The sequence below is a fragment of the Mesoplodon bidens genome, assembly GCF_964165515.1.
Source record: "Mesoplodon bidens genome assembly, chromosome: 14".
Lineage (NCBI taxonomy): Eukaryota > Metazoa > Chordata > Mammalia > Artiodactyla > Ziphiidae > Mesoplodon > Mesoplodon bidens.
The window spans coordinates 24,549,698-24,575,076 of record NC_138170.1 but is presented as its reverse complement, the minus strand read 5'-3'; the positions used below and the strand labels follow the sequence as shown (position 1 = coordinate 24,575,076).

Genomic DNA, 25,379 nt, shown 5'->3' with positions numbered 1-25,379 from the left:
TCCCAGCCCTCCAGCGCCCTCCACTACTTTCTGATTGTGCTGCCACACTAATTTTGAGTTGTTTGTGTGTAAATCACTGCACTTGGAATATACATGGAGTAACTGATTTCATTCTTATAACCGAATAAGTTAGCACTTATTCTTCTCCCCTTCTACAGGGGGCTGCCAGGGTGCTGGGGACATCCTGTATATTGAACTGGGTGTTGGTAACAGATGTGTTTATATTTACAAGAAACCATGAAGCTCTACACTTAAGATCTGTGCCCTGTGCAATACACCAAGTAAACTTCAATTAGAAAGAGATGCAAAAAAAATTTCCCCACAAAACAAACTTCAGGCCCAGGTGGCTTCCTCTGATTTCTACCAAGCATTTAAGACAGAAATGATGCCCGTCTCCTACACACTCTTCCAGAGAACAGATACAGAGGGAACACACCCACACTGCTTTCATTGGACCAGGAGAATACTCATGTCATACCAGCAGCAGATATTACAGGACAGGAGAAATTACAGGCTAAACACTTCTGAATGTCGATGTCAAAATCCAAAAGCAAATATTAGCAGTCTAAATCTAGAGGTTTTCAGAAAGGAAGGAAATTGGGATTTCGTGGCAGTATTTCCAGTGGTTGATGTAGACAGGATCACTGGGTGTTTGGGCGCTGCCTGGGAATATGGAGAGAAGGGGCAGTGCCATCGGGTTAGTGGAATGAACATTTGGTGACAGAGATTAGGAGGGCCTGGGTCATCCTCAGAGACAGTCCTGGGATGGGGTCTCTAGACTGTGGCTATGGAGGGGTCCCTCTAGGAGGACAGGGGCCTCTCTCCTGTGCCACGGCAGGGTCTAGGCATGGATGAGGAGTTTGTAGGGGCTGGATTTTGATGAGGAAGGAAGAGCAGGGAAGGTGCGCCCTCGGAGCCAGTGCAGCCACGGCCCCTCCCCAGCCAGGCCATAGCCCAGGCTACTCAGACAGTTGCTCACATCAATAGTCAGGTGACAGTGGGGCATGCCAGCTTCACCCACTAAACCACCAAGCACAGCCCAGCAGGCCACTGTCCTCATTAATCAGCACTAACTGTGCATCCAGGGCTGGTTGTTGAAGACCCAGCTAATTTGTTAGAGACGTGCCATGTGGGCAGCTGGCTTGGAGAGACCGGGGCTCTGAGCCACGTGGAGACAAGCCAACCACTGGTCAGACCACCAGGAGGCTCACCCGGTGTGTGAAGAAGCAGAGGGAGGAGGGACGTAGATGGGACCCCCTGATCCTTCAAGGGACCTTCTTTCAGGGATATTTAACAGCTGTGGGGTCAGGGATCAACATGTAAGGGAGGCAGCGGGTCAGGCACGGGCCCTCCTGTTGGCTCAGACCCCTCCTGCCCTTGGAGCAACCATGGGGCAGGCAGGAGGATTGGGGGGATGGAGGGAGGGGAGCCCTGGGTTCAGGAGTCCAGGGCACCATCTAGAGGATTCAGGGGTTCAGGGATTTCTGTCCCAGGGAACCAACCACATTCCTGCCCCACATCCATCTGTCATCAGCTTTGCGACTCTGGGAAAGTCACTTAGAATCTCAACATTTGCTTTGTGACCGCCTGGAGGGGTGGGATAGGGAGGGTGGGAGGGAGACGCAAAAGGGAGGGGATATGGAAACATATGTATATGTATAACTGATTAAATTTGTTATAAAGCAAAAAATTTAAAAAAAAATCTCAACATTTAGTGCCATGTACCATTAAATATGGATCACAGCACCTGCTGTGAGCTCCCCATGGAGCTGATGTGGGGATCACAGGAGATGATAACACATATTCTTCACAAGCTCTAAAGCATCACACCCATAACCTTCCCCGCTCCCCTGGCCTGTGGCATCCAGGTCCCCTCTCTGGAGACAGCACTACCACATTTCTTGCTTATTCTTCCAGACATTTACTATTTGAACACTTAGGTAGCACTTATGAAGTACCCATCATTTTTCGTCAGGGTCTACCTGATTTGTTGTATTAAGCTTCATCACGTAATACTAACACGTGGGCCCTATTAACATTTCCATTATCACAGAACAAGGAACTGAGGACAGAGGGTCTGCATGACTTTCCCAGGTTCATGTGGCTTCTGGTATGATTTGAATCCAGACCATCAGGCACCAGCCCCCACTCTGTCGGTCACTGTGCCATGCTCCCTTTCTATATTATCTCACTAAATAAAGTCATGTCTCCGTGCAGTCAGCCTGCTGGTTGTTGTAAGTGCACACCACATTGCAACACCCTCTTCTCAAGCCCAGCTTTGATTCACTTGACTCCCCTAGACTCCCCTAGGAGGCTGGTGAACAAAGAGAACAGACGTGTGACCTGGGAATGAATTGACACCTCCGCATGGTCTTCTCCCAGCAACATATCAATAGTTCTCTCAGTTTTTGTTGTGTTTTCCAGGATCATGACTTGGGTAGCAAGAAGAAAAGGAAGATTAAAAAGGAATCAAACACAGGATACACAAGAATATCATCTGCGATCAAGCTAATCTGCTGGCCATCTGCAGCGGTCGTTCAGACACATCAGAATCAGCATCTGGCCAAACAACAGGGTAGGGACACAAATAGCACGGCCACTAACCACTCCATCGAAGGTACTGTGGAAATAATACCAGTTAGTAGATTCAGGAGTAATGGCTGTCGTTTGTACAGCAGAGCCTGGATCTGGCTGAGGGAGGGTTGGGCAGGAAAGGTGCCCACTCAGAGCCCGTGCAGCCACTGCCCGCTCTTAGCCAGGCCTTAGTCCAAGCTGTTCAGACGACTGGTCAGTTTCTAGTCACTGAGACCCTGGGGGCCTGTAAACGTCATCTATTAAGCCACCAAAACACCAGCCCAGTAGACCCTGTTCCCAGCTAATGAATATTAACTGCTCATCATCCAGGTTTGGTCAGTTGAAGATGATGCTAATTCTCTGTGCAACTGTCATGTGGCAGTTGGTTTGGAATGTCCTGGGTTCTGAGTCAGTTAGGGAGTCAAGTAGACTACTGGTCATTCAGGGTGGTCACCTGACCACCAGGAAGTCTCACTGCAAATCAGCTGCTAGAATCAAGTGCTGAGGGGGAAGGGAGGGGAGATGCACACATATTTGGATACCCCGGTCCATCAGGTGGTCTTCATTTGGGGGAAAGGCATTGTATTTGGGGTCAGGGATTGAAATGTAGAGCCAGGAGGTGGGTCCAGATTTGAGCCATTCTCTTGGGCCAGGCACCTCCTCCGACTACCAGCTGTCTCCTTGCAGCACCCTTGGGGCAGGAGGATGTGGGAAAGGAAGTGAGGAGAGCTCTTGGTTTGTGTATCCAGGGCATGATCTCATGTCCATATGTTCAGGAATCTCTATCTGCCGGGAATCAACTCCCTCCCCTGCCTCAGACCCATCACTCATCAGTGTTGTGACTCTGGGCAAGTTACTCAATCTCTCTAAATTTCAGTGCCCTGAACCATAAAATATGGGTCACAGCCCCTACTCTGCCCACCCCACAGTGCATCACAAGAAATAGTATTCTTTCCATGAGCTCTAAAACTTCTTACTCATGTCATCAATGTGAAAAAGTAGGCTCTATCCTCCGTTTGTAGCCTCCTAGGTGCCCTTTCTGGAGACAACCTGCTTATTCTTCCAGGCATTTAATACTTGAACATTTCAGTAGGTAGCACTTATGAAGTAGCCATCATTTTTCTTCAGGCTTTGTATTTACTAATTTTTAGCCTCAGAACATAATACAAATAAGCAGGTCCTATTAATATTTCCATATCACTGGCCAGGGAACTGAGAAACAGAAGGGCTAAGTAACTAACCTTCCCAGGTACACGTGGCTTTCAAATAGGATTTGATTTCAGGCCATCAGGCACCAGCGCCCATACTCTTCCTCATTGTGTTGTGCTGACTTTGTACTTGTCTCATGTAAATAAAGTTATTTTCCCCATGCAATCAGCCTGTTGGGTATTTTAAGTGCACGCTAAAATGCAAGGTCCATCTTCGTAAGCCCTACTTTGATTCAGGGGGCTCCCCGGGCAGCTAGTAATAAGGAGATCTGAAGTTTGACCTGTGAATTAGTTAAGACTTTTGCCAGGAAGATGTCAACACCTCTCGCCATTGTGAATGTATTTCCTAGGAACTCGTTTCAGGAATATGAAGAGAAAAAGACAAGGATTCTAACCAAGAATACATATGGGGATTGATCCTCAGTGAAGAAAATATACTGGCTGGCCCTCACCATCATTCAACAGCTCAAAATGAACATCTAGTCCCAAAGGGTTGAGCCTCAAATATCATCCCATACAAGCCACTCCATTGAAGTCACTGTGGGAATTCCATCATGAAACTGATCAAGAGTAATGACTATAAAAATGTTAAGGCATATTATCTTTTTATTGAGATATAATTCACATTCCATCAATTCACATTTTTTTGAACTGTGTGATTCAGCGGCTTTTAGTATACTCAGGTTTTGCAATCAACATCTCTAATTCCAGTACATTTTCATCATCCCCAAGAGAAACCTCATACCTAGTATCAGTCATTCTCATTCTCTCCTCCCCTTTCACCCCAGCCCTGGGTCTTTCTGTCTCTATTGATTTTCCTATGCTGGACATTTCACATGAATAGAACCACACAATGTGTGGACTTCTGTGTCTGACTTTTGCAGTAAGCAAAATGTATTCCAGGTGCCTCCATGTTGTAGCATGTATCTGTCCTTCACCCTTTTTATGGCTGAATAATATTCATTGTATGGATATAACACATTTTATTTTTCCATTCATCAGTTGGCGAATAGTTGGGTTGTTTCCACTTTTTGGCTATTATGAATAATGATATGACAATATAACACTCATGTACAAGTTTTTGTGTGAACATATGTTTTTTATTTCTCCTGGACATATACCTGGGAATGGTGTTCCTGGGCCATATTTTATCTCCGTGTTTAACTTTTTGAGGAACTGCCAAACTATTTTCTTTTTCATATTTGCACCAGCAGTGCTTGAAAGTGCCAATTTCCCCACATCATTGCCAACCCTTGTTTTTAAAAAAATTATATGCATACTAGTGGGTGTGAAGTGGTATCTCACTGTGGTTTCAGTTTGCATAATTTTGACTAATAATTTTGGACATGTTTTCATGTGCTTATTGGCAATTTGTGTCTCTTCTTTGGAGCAGTATCTATGCAAATTCTTTTCCTCATTTTTAAAATTTGGTTATTTGACATTTTATTGTTGAGTTGCCAGTGTTCTTTACATATTCTGAAAACTAGGCTTTATCAGATATAGGACTTGCAAACATTTTCCTTCCTTCTGAAGGTTGTATTATGTCTTTCTTGATGGTGTTCTTTGAAACACAAAGGATTTTAATTTTGATAAAGTCCTATTTTTTTTCCTTTTGTTGTTTGTGCTTTTGCTATCATATTTAAGAGTTTGTTGCCAAATCCAAGACTATGAAGATTTATCCCTTTTTCTCTTCAGAAATTTGTATAGTTTAGCTCTTGTATTTAAGTCTTTGATCCATTTTAAATTCAAAGTCTATTTTGTCTGATATTGGTATAGACACTCCTGCTCTCTTTTGGTTACTATTTGAGTTTTCTCACTGAGTTTGGAATTCCTTTTTCTATCCTTTAACTTTCAACCTGTTTGAGTCTTTTGATCTCAAGTGAGTCTCTTGTAGACAGCATATAGTTGGATCATATGTTTTTACCTATTCTGCCAATCTTTGTATTTTGATTGGAGAGTTTAATCCATTTACATTTAAAGTAATTACTGACAAAAAAAAACCAGACTTATTTCTGCTATCGTGCTATTTGTTTTCCATATGCCCAAAGCTTTTTTGCCCCTCATTTCCTGCATTCCTATCTTTCGTTGAGTGCGTTTAGCTGATTTATTACAGTAAAATATTTAAATTACTTTCTCACTTCCTTTTGGGTATATTCTATAGCTATCTTCTTTGTGTTTACCATGGGGATTACCTTTAACATCCTAAAATTAAAACACTCTAACTTGAATTTATACCAGGTTAATCTCAACACCATCCAAGTTCTTGAAGCTAAAAGAGCATCCTACTATCTCAATGCAAAAGACCTTCTCCAAGACACATTATAATGAAATTGTCAAAAATCAAAGGATAAAGAATTCTAAAAGCAGTCAGGGGAAAAAAGATTTTAACTTACAAAGGAACCCCCATTACACTATCAGCAGATTTCTCAGCAGAAACCCGACAGGCCAGGAGAGAGTGGAATGACATATTCAAAACATTGAAAGAAAAAAAAAGCCAACTGAAAATACTCTATCCATCAAAGTTATCCTTCAGATATGAAGGAGAAATAAAGATTTTCCTAGGCAGACAAAAGCTGAGGGAGTTCATCACCATTAGACCTGCCTTGAAAGAAATGCTGAAAAGAATTCTTCAAGCTGAAATGGAAAGACAGTAATCAGCAACATGAAAACGTATAAAAGTATACAACACATTGGTAAAGGTAAATATACAATTAGAAAACTCTAAATCTGTAACAGGAAGGTGTGTTAGCCACTTAATTATAAAAGTCAAAGGAAAAGAGTATTTAAAATAATTATAGCTACTGTAATGTATTAACAAACACACAATATAAAAAGACGTAAATAACAACATCAAAACCATGAAGAGTGGGGAGTAAAAAGGTAAAGTTTTTGTAGGCAATTGAGGTTAAGAGGCTGTCAGCTTAAAATGGACGATTTTAATCTATGAGATGTATTACGTAAGCTTCATGGTAACCACAAAGCAAGACCTAGAGCAGATGCACCAAAATATATGCACCAAAATATGCACAAAAATATAGAACAATCAAGAAAATTACAAATCAAGTGACCTTAGTGTTCACAGGCAAGCACTAGCACATTTTAATGTACCATGATCGTATTAAAATACAAATAACTAAGAAACATTTTCTACAAAGAAGCAGCCCCTGCGGCAGGCAGCGGGAAGGGACAGGAAGGCTGCGTGGCGCCCAGGCCCCCGATGGCCTAGGTCTCACCCCGCAGCGCACTGTTGATGCGCCGGAGCGCTGCTTCCTCCTCTGAGTCTAGGTCTTCTTCGGTGACCCGGAAATCCAGCTGAGGGGGTGAGGGCAGCCTCAGAGTCTCCCCTCGCCTGTGCGGCAGCAGAGGAAACCTGCGTTTTCGGGGACTGGGACTGTCAGATGTGGGGGAGCAGTCCCTCCAGGGCTGTTTCTGCCCTCTTGTTGCCTCCGCATCTTTGTCAGGCTGGCATGTTCTCTGGGAAACCACCAGAGCTGCAGAGGGCGACGGAGGGCCCTCCTCGCTCCCTTTCTTTGAGGACATCTGGGGCAGCCCTTGCGGTATGGCAGGACCCCTCCTTCTCTTCACGGGCGGGAAACCTCAGGAGGAGCTATATAAGCTCGTGATGGCATTTCTTTTGGGGCAGGAGCTCATACAAGAGGTGTGGAGTGTCCTGTTGCAGCTGTCTTCTGCCCTCTTGGCATGGAGGTTTCTCTGCAGAGGTCCAGGTCTGGGCACGAAGAAAGAGACGCCCAGGGGCTTAAATGCAGGTCATGCATCACTGGGGCCATCGGGGCTGCTTCTGTGGCCGTCGTTCCCCTCTATGACTGTGGGGTCTTCCTCCTGTTGGCCATCCCTTTCCCGCTCTCTCCCAGGGCCCTCAACACCGTCTGCTCTGTGCTGCAGTTCGGGACACAGCTGGGTGTCGTGCGTGGCACTGGCAGCCCCCACGCCACACTGAAGGTGACTGTGTCCACTACAGACACTGAGCTGCGGGACATCATGGAGGTGAGAGCACCCATCACCGCCTTCTTCCGATGGCCTCGCCTGCAGGTGGAGATACGGACCCCCAGAAAGGAGCGCAGGGCCTGCGGGATGGTAGAATGGGGTCTCAGAGACTCTGTGGCAAAGCGCAGATGCAGAGTCACTGGACACTTTTGGTCTGGCCTGCGAGTGGATAGCCGGCCATAGACAGCTGGGTGACCCGGGCCAGCCACGGGAAGTCGGTGGGTGCGGGGAGCGGGCTGGGGGCAGCCAAGCCCTCCTGGCAGGTGATGGTCCCCCAGTGCCTGGGGTGGGGTAAGGGGCAGGGCCTACCTAAGTAACTGCCCGTAGAGAACTTGGGTGAGATCGGTCCTTGGATAGAGAGCTGGGCTCCGAGCATTCTCCTTCAGCTGCCAACTAGGCCAAAGGCGAAGTGCACACTGTTTGGGCTGTTGCTGGTATTTATAGCTGTGCAACCTGTGAGCAAACAATGGGCACAAACGCGTGTTCTCTGCACCGGCAGGTGGACTCTCAACCACTGTGCCACCAGGGAAGACCTTGACAAAATTATTTTGAATTTGGATAGTGCTGATGGTTGCACAGCACTGTGAATGTATCTAATGTAACTGAATTGTATATTTGAAAATGGTTGAAATACTAAATTTGGTTTTATGTATATTTTACCATAATAAAAAATCAGGTGAATGAACAGCATAAACCAGGATTAGGTAAGATGATAGAACTCAGGACAGAATTCAAAATAAAAGAAAAAAAATTCAGAAAAGCTGACTAAATTTAAAATAATACAAGAGTGGGGACTTCCCTGGTTGAGGAACTGAGATCCCACATGCCGCAGGGCAGCCAAGCCTGCACACTGCAACTACTGAGCCTACGTGCTATGGAGCCCACGCGCCACAACTAAAGAGCCCACGAGCCGCAAGAAAGAGCCCGCACACTTCAAAGAAGAGACCACATGCTGCAACTAATACCCGACACTGCCAAACAGAAATAAATTAAATAAAATAATACGAGTGAATGAACATAATGGATAATGCCTTAAGAGAAACAAACAAGAAAAGGAAACAGTTTTTTAAATCAAAAAGAAGATAAAAAGAAGTTTAGAGAAATGGCAAACATAAAAGATAGGCAAAAAAGAGTCAGGACAGCTCTGAAAAGAGTAACATATGTACGTATAAGAATCTATTATACCATAAAAGTGACATTTCAAATCAGTGGGACAGATTAGTCAATAAATTGTGATACATACATGTTGAGGTATAAGTAATTCTCTGGAAGATTCCACGGCACGGCAAAAGCAGATGTCTCTGAGGAGGGAAATGTGTGGCTGGGGAATGTGGGGAAAAGGGTGTCTTTTCTTTGAGTACCCTTGTGTACCTTTTCTAATGTTCTGTCATGTGAATTTATTACCTCTGAAGTTCACCTGAGTTCAAACCCCAGTTCCCCCAATTGCCAGCTCTTAATCTTGGGCAAACTCTTCACACTCTCCAAGCCTCTATCTGTGAAATAAGGTCAGTAACTTAGCCTGGTGCTGCCTGGCACAGAATACACTGTCAATAAATGGAGATTATTAGTGTAAAAAACCGAAATGCCCATCAATGGATGAATGGATATTTTAAATGTGGTGTATATGTGAAATATTACACTGTCATAAAAAGGAATGAAGTACTGACACGCGCTACGACACGGACGAACTTGAAAACATTATGCTAAGTGAAAGAAGCCCCACACAGTGGTCACATTTGTATTATTTCATGAAATGTCCAGAAAAGCCAAAACCATAGCGACAGAAAGGAAATGTGTGGTTGCAGGGACTGGAGGAGGAGGGGATGAAGAGGGCCTGCTGATGGTTATGGGGGCTTCTTTTTGGGGTGATGAAAACGTGATGGGATAGATGATGGTGATGGTTGCATAGGCTTGAGAATGTACGAAATGACACTGAATTTGCGGTCTCAGAAGGTGAATTTTATGGCATGTGAATGACATCTCAAAAAGATAATTTTGAAAATGAAAATTGCCAGTTTTCCCATTTTCACTATCCACTATCCACTGCCTCCATCTCTCCCTTCTCCCCACGTCATTCCTTTTGACGCCCACCCCTGCCGCTATCTCCCAACCTCACTCCCTCGAGCTGTCCCACGAGGCCTCCCAGGGAGCCCCTGAACCGCTGGGCGCCTGCGTCCTGTGGCTGTTGGAGCGGCTGCCCAGTGCACGTGCCCCCACCGCTCTCACCCGTGAGAGTGGACGCTTCCGTCGGATTTTTCTCGTGCGTTTCAGTTGATGGTGATGTTTACAGAAGGTGGCACACCCCCTGGTCAATGGAGGAAGCCCCTCAAGTTAATACTTAGACCTGTCCAGAAGTCTGATGTCGTCCAGCAGTAACCTCAGCATGCTGTGCTCTGAAAGCCAGGTTGGACGCCTGCAGGCACTTGCAAATACTGAGGACTTCAGAGGCATTTGGGCCTCAAATTGAGGCCTTGTACCTCCACATGCGATGTGACCTCAGCCCTTTGCTGCACGTCTCTAAGTGAAGTGGCACAGGAATACTGGCCTTGCCTGTCGTTGCCAGGATTAACTGAATAGTGCATTAGCTGCCCTGGTGCTTAAGTGTTGAGTACATGGTGATTTACATACCAGGCCCTATCCCCTAGGATAACTCTGAGCCCTAGCCACCTCTCTGGTAGATTTCCCTATACCCCCACTATAATCACACCTGCATAAGGCAACTCAAACCTTTCAGAGATGTGTCCTGAAGCTCTTGTTTTCTTAAATACCTGTGTGGTGGTTGTGAGACTTAAGGCCAACCTCCCCAAGAGACTTTTTCTATTTCTCCTAGTCAACCTAGACTCACATTCTGTCATCTTCAACTCTACTCACATTTTGTTCTTTCAACCCTGACCTCTGACCCTGCTTTTTACTTCTGCCATTTCATCCTCACTCCTGCTTCCTTTCATAAATCCATAAATCTCTTCTGGCCTTCCTAGCCCTGGGCCACGTTCCTTCCTCTTTGCTCAGTTTTTACCCCTTTCCTCCCCTTTCCTTCATTCTCCCATCCGACTTTCAGTCCTTCCTTTCTCATGCAGACTTTGATTCCAACCCCATCAAAAACAAAACAAAACAAAAAAAATTAAAGCACGCCACAGTTAACAGCATCTCAAAATTCAAAAGGTTTATTACTCATCTATTAATTCGATGACATTCATTTATTCAGTTTTATTGTCTTAAAATATATCAAAATAAAGAGAGAAATTTATACCTGGTACCCAAGGTGGCACGAACAATCCTAGCAGCTCTTACTATAAATATCCGTAGTAGTCAGCAATTTCCATTTCCTTTTGCCTCTCAATGAAAACTTGCAGTTTCCCCAAAGAGGTGTATTTGGCGGCAATCTCACGTTCTTGTTGAGCCCGCCTCTTCATGGCCTCCCGCTCTGGTCTCTGCTCTTGTTCGATGGGCTTTGACATGACTGGCTCAGAAACGTTGGGTTCCCTCCATGGTCTTCGTTGCTTGCTGAAGTCTTGGAGTAGAAATGGGGTTTGGAGCTTGGGTGGGAACTGGCGCTTAGTCACAGCAGGGGGAACAGGCTCCCGCTGGAGAAAAGCGAAAGATGAAGTTTTGTAGGGTGCAGGCCTAGGAGCAGCAGACTGAGGGACACAAGGATGGATATGGGCGGTCCAACCCGGTTGGGTTGGGTTGGTCACAGTTGGCTGAGCTGGTTTGGCAGGACCTGGCAAAGAGGCAGGAGCTGGCTGGGATGAACTGGCTGCAGCAGGTTGAGCTGAGTTAGAAGAAGCAGGCTGGGCACGGTCCGCCACAGCAGGCCGATGTGAGGCCAGAGACTGTGGCCTCTGAGGAGCAGGTCAAGCTTGAGGCTTGTCCCAGGCAGAAAAAGGCAGAGGTACCAACTTGACCTTCTCAGGTGGAGGCAGCTCATACTGGGATGGAGATGGACACTGTTTTTCAGCACTGCTGTCTGGTTTCTGGGCTTCAACTTGAGTTTTCTCAGGACTCTTACCCTCACGTGGGGTACACCGCCATGGCTGGATAGCTGGGGGTGGCTGGGGGTCTTTAGGGTTGCTTGAATTTCCCAAGACCCGACAGGAAGAGAGCCCAGTTTTCTTATCATTCTTCTTCCCCAGTGCATGAAATACCTTCACAGACTCCATCTTGCACATGCCTAGGGAGGTTTGAGGCTTTTTAATGCTCTCGTGGATAAGCTCAGTTTGGTGTTCCTTTCGCTTCGTCTTGGGAATTATTGGCTTCTCTTCTGCCTTGACTTTGTTCCCTGACTGCTTCTTCTCTTCAGTCTTCTTTCTTCCTCTGGTCCTTGTGGTCTTTTCCTGCCCGTGGCTCTTAGTTTTGCTGATCTTTCTGGATGCAGCTTTCTGAGGGTTGCCTTTAGAATGCTTGGCCGTGTTCACAGGAGCCCTGTCACTGACTGCAGCACTGCATAGAACCACTTCTCCCCCTAACAGGCACTGTGGATTCTTGGGCTGGATCTTCGCCTTGGGAGCACCACTGATAGGCTCAGAGGCTTTATGTTTGTTCTTCCTGGGTTGATCAGAGGGAACCTTTATGACACTTGGCTTTTCCTGCACCTGATTCACTTTAATGACCCTGGTGTCTTTGGCTTTGATCACGTTGGGATCTTTGGATTGATGAAGATCTTTCAATGAAATAAAGAGCTGGGGAAGGTGAATATGCTCCGCCAGTGTAGTAGTGTCTGCAAAACCACTGCTAGATTCCATCCCATTTTCAAGTGTCCCTAGGTCCTCAAGATTCAGGCTGTCCTTTCCCAGATGAGCATTTTCAGAACCAGGCTGCTCCTCTTGGCTGACGGGGTCAGTGCAGCCCGGGAGCTGGTGAATATCAGGGATTTCTGAAGGGAGTAGTGGAAGCTCTTGGTTTTCTCTTGGGATCTGGTAGGCATCCAGAGGCTTTGAAAGCTTGGTTGTAATATCCTCCAAGTTCTTACTCTCTATTTGTCCCTGCCTTGGAGCTGGAGGCAGGGCCAGAAGACTACTGGCACTCTGGACTGGAGCTGTCCCTGAAATGTCCCCAAGTTCAGGTGGTGGATTTCTCTCAATTATCTGAATACTTCTGCTCCTGCGGGACTCGGTGAGTTCTTGAGTTTGTGTCACACAAAACGTCTGGATTGGAGGTTGCCATCCCAGGGAAGTTTTCATCACCAGGGAAGTCTCCATCCCTACAAAGGAGTCAAGGTAGAAGTCAGTCTCTGATAAGTGAGATGCTCCCCCTAAACACCAACACAGCAATCATGTACCTTTCAAGGTACATGATTGCTGTGTTGGTGTTTAGGGGCAAGATGGGCAAGGCATTTCTACTAACTCTTCTTAAGGATCATGGACAGTGTTCTATGCTACGAGATAAGTGGTGACTGTTGTAATTCTTACTGGTGATCATTTCCTGTCACTGATTCTTGGTTTTCTTTGTATTTCATAGGATTGTTATAAGTCAATTAAAAAATGAGTCTTATTTTTCAAAAATGAAATGTTTTACAAAGCCTAGCATTCTCATATAGATTCCGTGCAATTCTCCCCACTTTCCTGAGAGGCTAAGAACACTTCACACCATGAACTAGGAGAGGGAGTAGAGCCCTTCCTGATGAAATAGATGAACAAAGACAGAGTCTTAGCCTGCTTGCTCTGGACAGGATCTCGTACCCTAACGTCTTAAATCCTGGTATGTATTAAGGAAGTGAGGACAGTTAAACAGGCACTATCATAACAAGAGTTCTGAAACACCTTCCAAAGAGACTCTAGCAGTAGATTAGGGAAGGGAGAGATACAGTGTGGTAGTACAGGGGGAATGATCGGCTACAGCAGTGAAAATTGTGGTACCTATTGGTATGCTCTTGGGGTTCTTGTACATGTAGCATAGATGACCTTTACAGTGTCCCTCCCACCTTCCCACCTGCATTAGGTGTTCCTTTTTAAAAATTTATACTCATTTATTTATTTTATGAACTTATTTATTCTATGTATGTATTTTTTTGGCTGCAATGGGTCTTCGTTGCTGTGCACGAGCTTTATCTAGTTGCGGCTTGTGGGGGGTACTCTTGGTTGCAGTGTGCAGGCTTCTCATTGTGGTGGCTTCTCTTGATGTGCAGCATGGGCTCTAGGCACGTGGGCTTCAGTAGTTGTGGCTCACGGACTCTAGAATGCAGGCTCAGTAGTTGTGGGACATGGGCTTAATTGCTCCACAGCATGTGGTATCTTCCCAGCCCAGGGCTCGAACCCGTGTCCCCTGCATTGGCAGGCGGATTCTTAACCACCGCACCACCAGGGAAGCCCTAGGTGCTCTTATGTAGAATCTAAAAACAGAGAGCCCTGAGCGAAGGTAGTGGTTATTAAGGGCTCAGGATCTAAATTCTACCTGTCTATACACCACTTCCCAGCTGTAGATTTGACCCCATTTTTGAATGCTGACCTCATTGTTCAACTTTCTTGCTGTTTGTACTCACCTTGAAAACTTGTTTCTGTGATGCGGTGAGCAGACACAGGGTAGTAGATTCCAGAGGTGGAAGCTGGTGGTAAGATATTGGTGGGCTGAATCTCCTTTAGTACCATTACCATTTCTCGTGGCACAGAGGCTCTACTTCCTGTGTATGACACAGAGCCATAGGATTGCAGGCGGGAACCAAGTTCTCCATACAGTAAAGACCCCAGTGTGCCGTGGTTATAGTAAGATACCTGGCTTCCTTCCTGGTAGGGAAGTGACAGGCTATGTCCCTGATTTGGAATCTGAGATGGTGTTCCCTGAGCAAGGCTGGCAGAAAGTGATGGATATAGAGGGGCCATGTTATTGGTGTCTGCAGTTTTATCATACTGGGCTGCCATAAACATGGAGGAAGCAGCTGTGTGCTGGTCAGTGAGTGCCAGAGTAAAGTCTCCGAGTGAAGAAGAATTCTTTTCAGTGCTTCCTGTGATGCCCCACTCAAAAACACCTGGATAGGAAGCAGCTGAAGTGGAGATCTGGCTCTGGTCAGTAACTCCAGATAACATAGTTGTGCTAGAATGTTGGTGAAGGTAGGCACTACCCATGTGTGTCTGGGAAGAGGTGGCCGTAGCTGATGCCGAACTGACGGCAGGAGCAGAGACTCTGGAGAAGTTGCAGACACTTGTTGTTAGGGAAGCTGCATTGCTCACTACAGGAAGAGAGTGCTGCAGAGAATTCAGAGTTCCAAGTACAGATGGATTTGGGCAATTTCTGTAAGAACAAGGGGGTGATGAAAAAATCAGGGAGATTGATAAATTCTCACTATGTTTGAGGATGGTTCTTGCTTTCAGGACACCTCTACTGTCAATACTTACTGAGAATCCAAAAATCAGACATTATGATAGTTGTAAGGACTGAGCAGTTTTACACTCTTCTGTATTAACTGCCTGTGCTCCCATCTTGGGCACAGATGGGCAGAAGACCCAAGTGGTATGGTTCAGACATTGTTCTCTAGGATGGAAGCAACCTTCTCCCTGCCCTATCTTTCCCTTCAGCCTGCACTAGTATTGACTTCTATGCTGTTTCCTAGACTGGAAGCATTTTAGAACTAGGAGGGCCTTAGAGAACTTCTATTTTCACAGTCTCGTTTCATGAGGAAGGAAACGGAGGCTCAGAGAGGTCAGGTTGACTTGTTCAAGTTCTCTCATTATGTTAGTATCCTTACCAGGTTTCAGAACCTAAGTATCCTGACTTCCTTGCCAGGACGCTGCTCTGAGCATGACACTGCCAGAAAGCAGGAGAAATAGAACTTATAATATAGGCATTTTCTTTGTCCGTTAGAAAACAGTACGGCTATTAATTACCATTGTGATCTTCAGTGTCTCACTTTGCTTGTGCAGTTCCCACGCTCTTACCTAGAGTTCACATATAGCTCAGTCCAAGTGGTAAATTTAAAGAGTCATTTTTACCCTCTTCAAGCCTGGTTTCTCATCCTACCTCAAAATGATTACCCGAAAGTGAATTTCTGAAGTGCTTTTGGAAAGAAAAAAGCGATCTGATTCCTTCAGATTGCTCATCTGTAAAGTGGTTATAGCACCACCACCAATAATAATGGGGACTTCCTCCTGCTTGGCCATCCCTTTCCCGCTCTCTCCTAGGGCCCTCAACACCGTCTGCTCTGTGCTGCAGTTCGGGACACAGCTGGGTGTCGTGGGCAGCACTGGCTGCCCCCACGCCACACTGACAGGGACTGTGACCACTGCGGACACTGAGCTGGGGGACATCATGGAGGTGAGAGCACCCATCACCGCCTTCTTCCGATGGCCTCGCCTGCAGGTGGAGATACGGACCCCCAGAAAGGAGCGCAGGGCCTGCGGGATGGTAGAATGGGGTCTCAGAGACTCTGTGGCAAAGCGCAGATGCAGAGTCACTGGACACTTGTGGGCTGGCCTGCGAGTGGATAGCCGGCCATAGACAGCTGGGTGACCCGGGCCGGCCACGGGAAGTCGGTGGGCGCGGGGAGCGGGCTGGGGGCAGCCGAGCCCTCCTGGCAGGTGCTGGTCCCCCAGTGCCCGGGGCAGGGCCTACCTAAGTAACTGCCCGTAGAGAACTTGGGTGAGATCGGTCCTTGGCTAGAGAGCTGGGCTCCGAGCACTCTCCTTCAGCTGCCAACTCGGCCAAAAGCGAAGTGCGCACCGTTTGGGCTGTTGCCGGTATTTATAGCTCTGCAACCTGTGAGCGAACAATGGGCTTGCGTTTGCGGGACGCAATAGTTTAGGGAGGGGTGGCACATGCGCAGAGTACACGTCAGGCCCTGGGGCACACAGGTGAGGATGCACACCTGGACCGTCTTGCGCTTCTGAATCTCCCGGGGTCTGACGGTTGGAGGTGTTTGCCTTGAGAGTGATGAGCTTCTTGGCAGGACAGCTGGCATTTCTGGGGGTCCGTATCTCCACCTGCAGGCGAGGCCATCGGAAGAAGGCGGTGATGGGTGCTCTCACCTCCATGATGTCCCCCAGCTCAGTGTCCGCAGTGGTCACAGTCTCTGTCAGTGTGGCGCGGGGGCAGCCAGTGCCGCCCACGACACCCAGCTGTGTCCCGAACTGCAGCACAGAGCAGTCGGTGTTGAGGGCCCTGGGAGAGAGCGGGAAAGGGATGGCCAGCAGGAGGAAGTCCCCACAGTCATAGGGGGGAACGACAACCAGAGAAGTGGCCCCGATGGCACCGGGGATGCACGACCTGCATTTAGGCCCCTGGGGGTCTCTTTCTTCGTGCCCAGCCCTGGACCTCTGCAGAGAAACCTCCACGCCAAGAGGGCAGAAGACAGCTGCAACAGGACACTCCACACTTGTATGATCTCTTGCCCCAAAAGAAACGCCATCACGAGCTTATATATCTCCACCCAAGTTTTCCTGCCCATGAAGAGAATGAGGTGTCCCACCATACTGCAAGGGCTGCCCCAGAAGTCCTCAAAGAATGGGAGCGAGGAGGGCCCTCCATCACCCTCTGCAACTCCGGTGGTTTCCCAGAGAAAAAGCCAGGCTGACAAAGATGTAGAGGCAATAAGAGGGCAGAAACGGCCCTGGAGGGGCTGCTCTCCCACACCTGACAGTCCCAGGCCCCGAAAACGCAGGTTTCCTCTGCTGCCGCACAGGCGAGGGGAGACTCTGAGGCTGCCCTCACCCCCTCAGCTGGGTTTCCGGGTCACCGACGAAGACCTAGACTCAGAGAAAGAAGCAGTGCTCCGTCGCATCAACAGTGCACTGTGGGGTGAGACCTAGGCCATCGGGGGCCTGGGCGCCACGCAGCCTTCCTGTCCCTTCCCGCTGCCTGCTGCAGGGGCAGCTTCTCCGTAGAAAATGTTTCTTAGTTATTTCTATTTTAATACGATCATGGTACATTAAAATGTGTTAAGTGCTTGCCTGTGAACACTAAGGTCACTTGATTTGTAATTTTCTATATTGTTCTATATTTTTGTGACTAAAGGCTTTACTTGGGGGAATTAAAAGAATATCTTGAAGCGATTTGGGCTTTTGATCTGCCACTAGTTTCTATTTAACCTTAATTCAGAGGTCGGATTCGTTGACCCAAGGAAACAGAATAGTATAAAAAGAAAGACTGTGAGTGTCAGATGGTGGCAGTGATTAAGTATAGCAAGAGATGCCTTTGCCAAAGTTACTGTGGGTCCCAGAAGACTCTCACTTAGCTGTGTGATCCTGGGCAAGTCACTTCACCTAAATCTCTGAATTATAGGGCTGTGGTGATGACTTAAAAGTGACTGGGCATGGTGGACACTCGGAAATCCCGGGTTCTCAATAAAGCCACTGCCCTGCTCCTTGGTCCTTTGGAATTACTATATTAGTAAAATTGATACTTGACAGTAATTTTAGCTTAAAGTTTATTTTGTCTATTTCATCTCAGCCTTTTGGCTAAGCCTTTTGCTTTACAGTGGTGTGTTAGTTTCTGCTGTATAACAAAGTGAATCAGCTATACATATACATACATCCCCATATCCCCTCCCTCTTCGTCTCCCTCCCACCGTCCCTATCCCACCCCTCTAGGTGATCACAGAGCACCGAGGTGATCTCCCTGTGCTGTGGAGGTGGTGGGGGTGATGGGGGTGATGGGGGGTCCAGGGCAGAGCCAGACTTCCCAGGGGCCCCTCCAGGAGGGTGGATCCATCCCTCCTGACCCTCAGCCCCGCCTCCTACCTGGTGAGGGGGTGGGATGTGGTGGGGTTGGGGGAGGAGGTTGGGAGGGTATTCATTGTTACTTAACAGGATTCAGTGATGCAGATGGGTGGAGCTGGGGGTGTCAGGAGCCAGCGCAATGCTAAGAAAGTGGGGGAGGAAGGCTGCAGGGAGATCGTGTAGATTTTACAGCCTATCCCAGGACCTCAAGTGCCTGGACAAGACCAGGTCCTTCTGGATGAGAATCATAAAAAGGGGGAAGGAGGGGATGGGGAAGAGCTACAAAGAGGAGCTCATGAATAAGAGAAAGAGAATTTAAAGAGGCAGAAAGAGGAATAAATCACATGTAGATATGCACATGTACATATCTGTTTAGTTTGGGTTCATTTCTATAGTATTTTGTAAGAATTAAAATAAACATTTGATCACCCGGTAAAAAAAAAAAAAAAAAAAAAAAATCACATGTAGATTGTCGCTCTCTCTTTAGGAGTCTTCAAAATCCACCAAGTAATGCTCTGCATGGAGAATTGCCAGAATGGCGGTGGGGTGACCTTGGAAAAGGAAAGGGGAGGGTGGGGAGGGTCAGGGTCTAGGTGAGGACTCAGGGTCCTGCTGTGCCTGGTGGGATAAAGCCTGACCTTTGAACCTTTTCTGTCCCCATCTCTACGTTCTCGCCTAGGTCCTCCATCGTGTCACTTCGGCAATGTGGGGGTGGGTCTCTGATCTCCAACATCATTTCCCAGCCCTCAAACTCTATAACTGTGGCCAGAGATGAATGCCTGTGTCATCCTGTTTCTCCAAAAAGGCAGTCACTGTCCCCATGTCACTGCATAAATTGCTTTCCATCTCTCCCCCTCCCTTCAGGACTTAACTTCCCTGCCTGTTTTCTCTCTTGAGTAAAAGCCCATTTCCTGTCTCTTTGTCAACCTCCATCCATCACTGTTCTCCAACATGGGAACGTGGAAGGAATAATCATGGGTATTCCACCACCGTATCCTATCCTGGGAACCCCTACCATGATCCCGTGGTTGTGCTGGGCTCTGTGGGAGAGACTGACAACCAGATCCACGTAGTGAGTGACTGTCCTGTCCTGGGGTGACCTTAGGTTCTTGGGAGACATTTGAACCTTATAGCAACCCCATACATGCTCTGAAGATGAACACAAGCTTAGAGGTAAAGTAACTTGTCCAAATTCTCTTGGTCTGCAAGTGATGCAACAAGGGTTCTCCAGCAGGAGGATATATGCCCACATGAGTAAACAGTACCTGCTAGACTGTCCCGGAGTCCTGGAAGGACTGGGGAGGAGGGGACCTGGGCCAGCCTGGGGGAAGGGCACAGAGTGGGCATGGCTGGGGTATGGGGGAGCAGGGGCAGTGCTGCCTGGCTGCAGCAGTGGGTTCTGAGAGGAGAAGTGACTCCCTGGCCCTGCCTTCCAGACGCTCTGTCCTGGGGCAGGTCAGTCCCAGAGGACCAGGTCAGCAGGGCTATGAGGACAAGTGTGTGGGGCCAGCCCGACAACCCTTCACAGCATCCTCAAGAATTCCTGCCAGCCATGGAGGGGCTCCGGGGGCAGCTGAACATAGGCCTCATTCCTGGTCCCAGTATTTGGGTTGTGGGTGAGCAGTGGAGGCGAGAAATGTGCTCCAGGGTGTGCTTCCCCCTCACCTCTCCAGGAGGACCCAGGAACCCGTACAGGAAGCTGGGAGGACATCATGTCTAACCTCCCCACCCCCGGGAGCGCCCTTAAACCAGGAGTAAACCTGAGGACAGGACATGAAGGTGCCGCCACAAGACCTGAATGTGCAGAGGGAGAGCGTCTGCTTCTCACCTAGCACCGGGATCGCACACGGAGAACTGTGTCCAGGTTCAAGTGTTCGTGAGGGAGTCGTGTCCCACCAGATGGCCTCATCCCAGCTCAACCCCCAAACCCCAAACCAATAACGCTTGTGCTTTACTCCCAAGAGATGCCAACCAAATGCAAGCAAAGGCTTTACTTTGGCAAAGGCAGAAAAGACCAATTCTTATGGGAAAGATAATCTTAAATAGCAAAATACATTTGAACGCCATAGGCTTAGTATCTCCCACTCTTATGTCATTAATACATGCAAAGAGCAAAACAAGCCCTCACACATATTTCCTTCTTCTTTCTTATTTCATATCCCTCTTCCTCAGTCTCCACAGGGGCATGTGTATCCTGATTGCTGCTGGGGACCCTCGCCCATTGGATCCTACCTGAGCATTTGTCCCTACCTGGAGAGTCTTTGTCCTCACTTGAGTCGTGTATGCTCTCCACACGCCATTCTTTAGAGACACAAACATAAGCAATAAAGTTATTAGAGAAAGTGGCTCACCCGTGCCTCCCCTTCCAGTGGAGGCCATGCTGGCTCACTCAGCATCATCTGGCTCCTTCCTCTGGGTTCTCAGCCTCCCCTGGGCTCCCTGGAGCCAGAGCCCTTCACCAAGACATTGATCACAGTTGCAAACCTTCACCGAGAGGATTCGCCTTCAACTCGTCACTTCCCCGTTTCCACCAGATCCTTCTAGCTCTAGCCTCCAGTCTGATTAGCCTGCAAATCCAACCGTGATGCACATGCTTTGGGTTAAATGACTTCAAGGAACAGATCCAGTGGTGGGCAGCTGCCCAAAAGAATGTTCTGTGAGGATGGAAATGTTCTCTATTGATTGGGCCCTTGAAACGGGGCTAGTGTGATGGGGGACTGAATGTTTCGTTTGATTTGCTTTCATTAATTTAAATATGAGCAGACACCTCTGACTCGTGGCCACCATGGGACAGTGCAATACTAGAGATCAGAAGATGAGGAAGACATAAGCTCCCCTCCCCTTGTTGCTCCTTGCTTTGGAGTAGTTAGATGGCCTGATCTGACCATGCATTTGTAAGTTCTTCCTGGCCTCACATACACGTGCCAGGCCCTAAGTGAGGCCCTGGGGACACAGACAGTAAGGTCAACACCCAGGTCCTAGAGGATTCCCAGCAGGGGACCCACCTGTCAGCAGAGATGAAGAGCAAGGCCGGGCACACCTGTCCTAGATGTAATCAGAACAGCAGGGTCAGGGGTGAGGGAGGGATGCTTCAGGAGCCCACCCGTCTCATTCCTGATCTGAATTAGAACCTGGGCAGGCCCCTGGCTTGGTGTGGACCCAGCAGGCCTGGACAAGCTGAGGAGGGACCGTCTCCACTCCTGAACTGGATCCCAGTCTGGGGTGGGGGGATGTACATTAGACATTTATGGGGCCTAAGACGGGTTGTCTAGGGCTGACCACTGGGGTGAGAATTGATGAGGAAGATACAGGCAGTGCCCTTGCAGTGGTCACCTACGTCCGAGTTTCCTGCCCCCACAAGTGGGAGGACACAGAATTTGGGCCTGAGAATTCCAAGACAATTTTGAAGAAACTCTCAAATTGATGACTCTCGGTCATAGAGAAGAGTAGGAAGGACCACCTCGACTCTGGGATCAGCCCCCATCTCTTTCCTGAACTCCACTGTGGTCCATGCCTGTCTCATCTCCTTTGCAACTAGAATGTCCTACAGCTGCCCTGGCCACGCAGTGTGAAGGCTCTTCAGTTTAAAAGTGTTTCTGAGCCAGGCAACACTTGGCCAACAGTGTGTGGACAAGGACTGGTTGTCAGGCAACTTCCAGAAACAGGTGAAAACTAGAAACTTGTCCTTCCTGGCCCCAGGCGGAAGAGACCTGGGGAATTCCGTGTCTCTGGCCTGTATTCTGACCCATCCCTGTGGACTCATCTCCTGGCCAATCCCAGCTGGAACCTGGTTGAGGCCAGCTCTGCCCACGAAAGCCAGCATGTTTTTTTTCCTCAGAAAGTGAGTGATTCCAGACTACGTCCCACTTTCCCTTGTTCCTGACACCACCTGCAATTGCAAAGAAAACACGATGAGGACCTGTTCACACAGCTCTCCGTTCTGTTCTCTTGGTGACTTTAGGAAACCAGATGGAAAGCTGTGGTCAGGTCAAAGGTCCCCAAAACAAGGGTAGAGGACACCTTTGGAAAAGGCACAAGCTTTCCTGAAAGGTGTGTCTCTCGAGTCCAGTTTGGTCGGCGATGCCAAAGTTCTTCATCCAAGGAGGGATACTACTGCCAAGCGAAACTTCCCCCGCCGTGTAGTTTATGACTGATGCCGTCATTTGTAAATGCCCTCTTGGATCAGTTATCAGTCGGTAAAAGACTCTCACTCAATACTCCCCTTCCCCGCCCGCCATGGAAATGGTATATATCATCCCTAATGTACCTGGTCAGCTTTCAAATTTGACTGAAAAGGAAAGAAACCAAGAAAGCAGCATTTCTATCAAAGAGAGGCGAGCTTACCTTGACCTTCCTCTGCTCTGTCACTGGGAAGATCCTTTAACAGGTCCTGTGTTGAGTTGGGGGGGTCTAAGAGAACCCACAGTGACCAACGGGACATTGGTGGCACCTCTCAGAACTTACTCAGGGGGCTTTGCTAGATGTGGACCCAGGGTGAGGGGTCGTGGATATGGTTGGATAACAAGGATGGACCAAGGTGCTGCTGGGCCATTCTTCTTGGTGAATTGAAGGAAGTCAAAGGAGAGGAACATGAAAGAAATGAGAAACAGAGCCCTTGGTTTGGCTTTGTTGCTCAAGGTGACCTAAAGCAATGCGAATGAATCAGCCTACGAGTGGTCCTGACCTGCAGGCTGTGATTCAGTGGCGTGGTCCCCATCGCCCCTCCTGCCCGTTCCGAAGCTCATCTCGAATGCCACTGTCTTCCTGATCTCTTCCAAGACCATTTCAGTCTCCACGATGCAATGATGGTGCAACGACATCGGCCATCAGTGGCATGGGATCTCACACTTGTTTAAAAGACTTTTCTTAGTGGGAGAGATTTAATTGTAGGCAGTGCATTCTACTGTTCTTGAGAATCCTCTGCCATGAAGACACTCAAATTCAGAAGATATGAGAACACTGACATATTGCCACTTAAAAGTAACCCATGGGACTTCCCTGGTAGCACAGTGGTTAAGACTCTGGGCTCCCAATGCAGGGGGACCCGGGTTTGATCCCTGGTCAGGTAACTGGATCCCACATGCATGTCGCAACTAAGAGTTCAAATGCCACAACTAAGGAGCCTGCGAGCTGCAACTAAGGAGCCTGCCTGCCGCAACTAAGAACCGGCACAACCAAATAAATAAATAAGTATTTTTTAAAAATAAAAATAAAAATAACCCTTAGTAGCCATATGTTATTTTTACCTCCAGTCTTCCTTTTCTTTGTCACATGTGTGTATTCATTGAGAGAGGTGGCTATCCTTGCTCGGGTAGCAGTCTGGAGGTGGACTAGTCCACTCTGGAGGGGAGATGGGGGTGAGTAGCAATGCTCTCCAACATGGCTGCGCCAGAGAGCTGTGGCAAGGGGGATGAGCACCAGGCACCTTGAGTTCTTATTTGTCACTGTCCCCAGGGTGCATAGCTCAAGGATTTCAGGATTTCTAGGGCTCCCGCGATAATGCTGCCAAATGCACTAAACTTATGTGTGTTGGGCCGGCTTCTAAGGAGTGATGACCCAGAACTGGCAGAAGGTGACCCAGTTGTCCTAGGTGCTGCCTTCCGTGCTCAGCATCTATGAGCTGACCAGAAGCATGTGGACTCTCCGCGTGCTTTTCACACTAACGATGATGCCCAAGCCTGCGTAAGATGCACCTGTAGTGACTGTTGGGAAAGCACCACTTAAAGACCCACAGCCTCTCTGGGATTGCGGGCTTGGTGCACTGGGACTGGAACAGTCCCCCCTGTGTCGCTTGGCCCTACATTCTTCTTCCTTATTAGGAGAACCTCTCCCTGGTCTCCTTGGTTACACTGCTGCCTTGCTGGACCTCTCTGCTGGGGACTGTGCTCTTTCGGCATCTTGCTTAGGGCCATACATGGATTCACTGCAGGGACGCAATAGCTGCCGGGCCTACCCCGTCATTGCTCCAAGACTTCAGCTCCGTGCTGTTAACTTTCCCCCAAACCATGACTGTCTTCATCCTGGTCTCAGCACCCAGCCATCCCCGCCACGCAAGATGCTCATCAGCACAGCTGCTGGGAGCACTGCAGGCAAATACCGCACATCTTTCCACAGGTCACAGAATATCATCCTCGCGCCACCTCGTGGACATACTGTGCATTTGCCCATTAGTGCGGTCATCAGGGTCCTCCTATTCCCTACAAGTTACATCTACAGGATTAATAAACAGGGGACTTCCCTGGCGGTCCAGTGGTTAAGAGTCCACGCTCACAATGCAGGAGTCGTGGGTTCGATCCCTGGTCAGGGAACTAAGATCCCCCATGCCGCGTAGCGGGGCCAAAAGGTAAAAAACAAAAAAACAGCCTATGTTGTTTTCACTCTTCCAGCGACATCCACATGCCCTCCTTTCAGCCCAGAGATGAGCGTGCTTGGCTCCACGAAAACTGAAAGCCCAGCTCACGGGTTGCATGCTGTATAAACTTGTTCTTATCTTGAGATAAATTATTTCCACTGTCTTTTGTTTTTACACTTGAAATTTAGCCTCACAGAACACGGATCACAGTTTTCAGCTAGAGATGCGTCTTTTTCAGTTTTTCTTAATTAGATAATACAGGAGCGCTGGGCTCTGTCTTTACAATGACCAAGAATCCAGCAAAAAGCAGACACCGGGTGATTACTTTCTAGATGCAATACAATTTAATCCAACCATTTAGAATTAACCTGGCCCCTCACAGACCATCTCCCCGAGTCTTTATTCCCATTGCTAAAACATTGAATCTGTAAGAGTCATCTAATCACGTGATTTCTTTTTGATGTTTAAAAAAAATTTTTTTTTTAATTTTGTTGAAGTATAGTTGATTTACAATGTGGTGTTAATTTCTACTGTATGGAAAAGTGGTTCATATATATATATATATATATATATATATATATATATATATATACACAT

At 47.8% G+C, this 25,379-nt stretch overlaps 1 pseudogene across 1 annotated transcript; it reads right to left on the bottom strand.

Moving 5' to 3' along the window:
• Positions 1-10,423: 10,423 nt before the first annotated feature.
• LOC308627567 (uncharacterized protein C2orf78-like) lies at positions 10,424-23,250 on the bottom strand (annotated as a pseudogene). Its single transcript has 9 exons — positions 23,115-23,250; positions 22,775-22,840; positions 21,436-21,475; positions 19,696-19,751; positions 19,069-19,189; positions 16,582-16,874; positions 15,975-16,143; positions 14,266-15,011; positions 10,424-12,987 (listed from the first exon to the last, which is right to left on the bottom strand). The product of its transcript is annotated as an uncharacterized protein C2orf78-like (transcript).
• Positions 23,251-25,379: the final 2,129 nt, after the last annotated feature.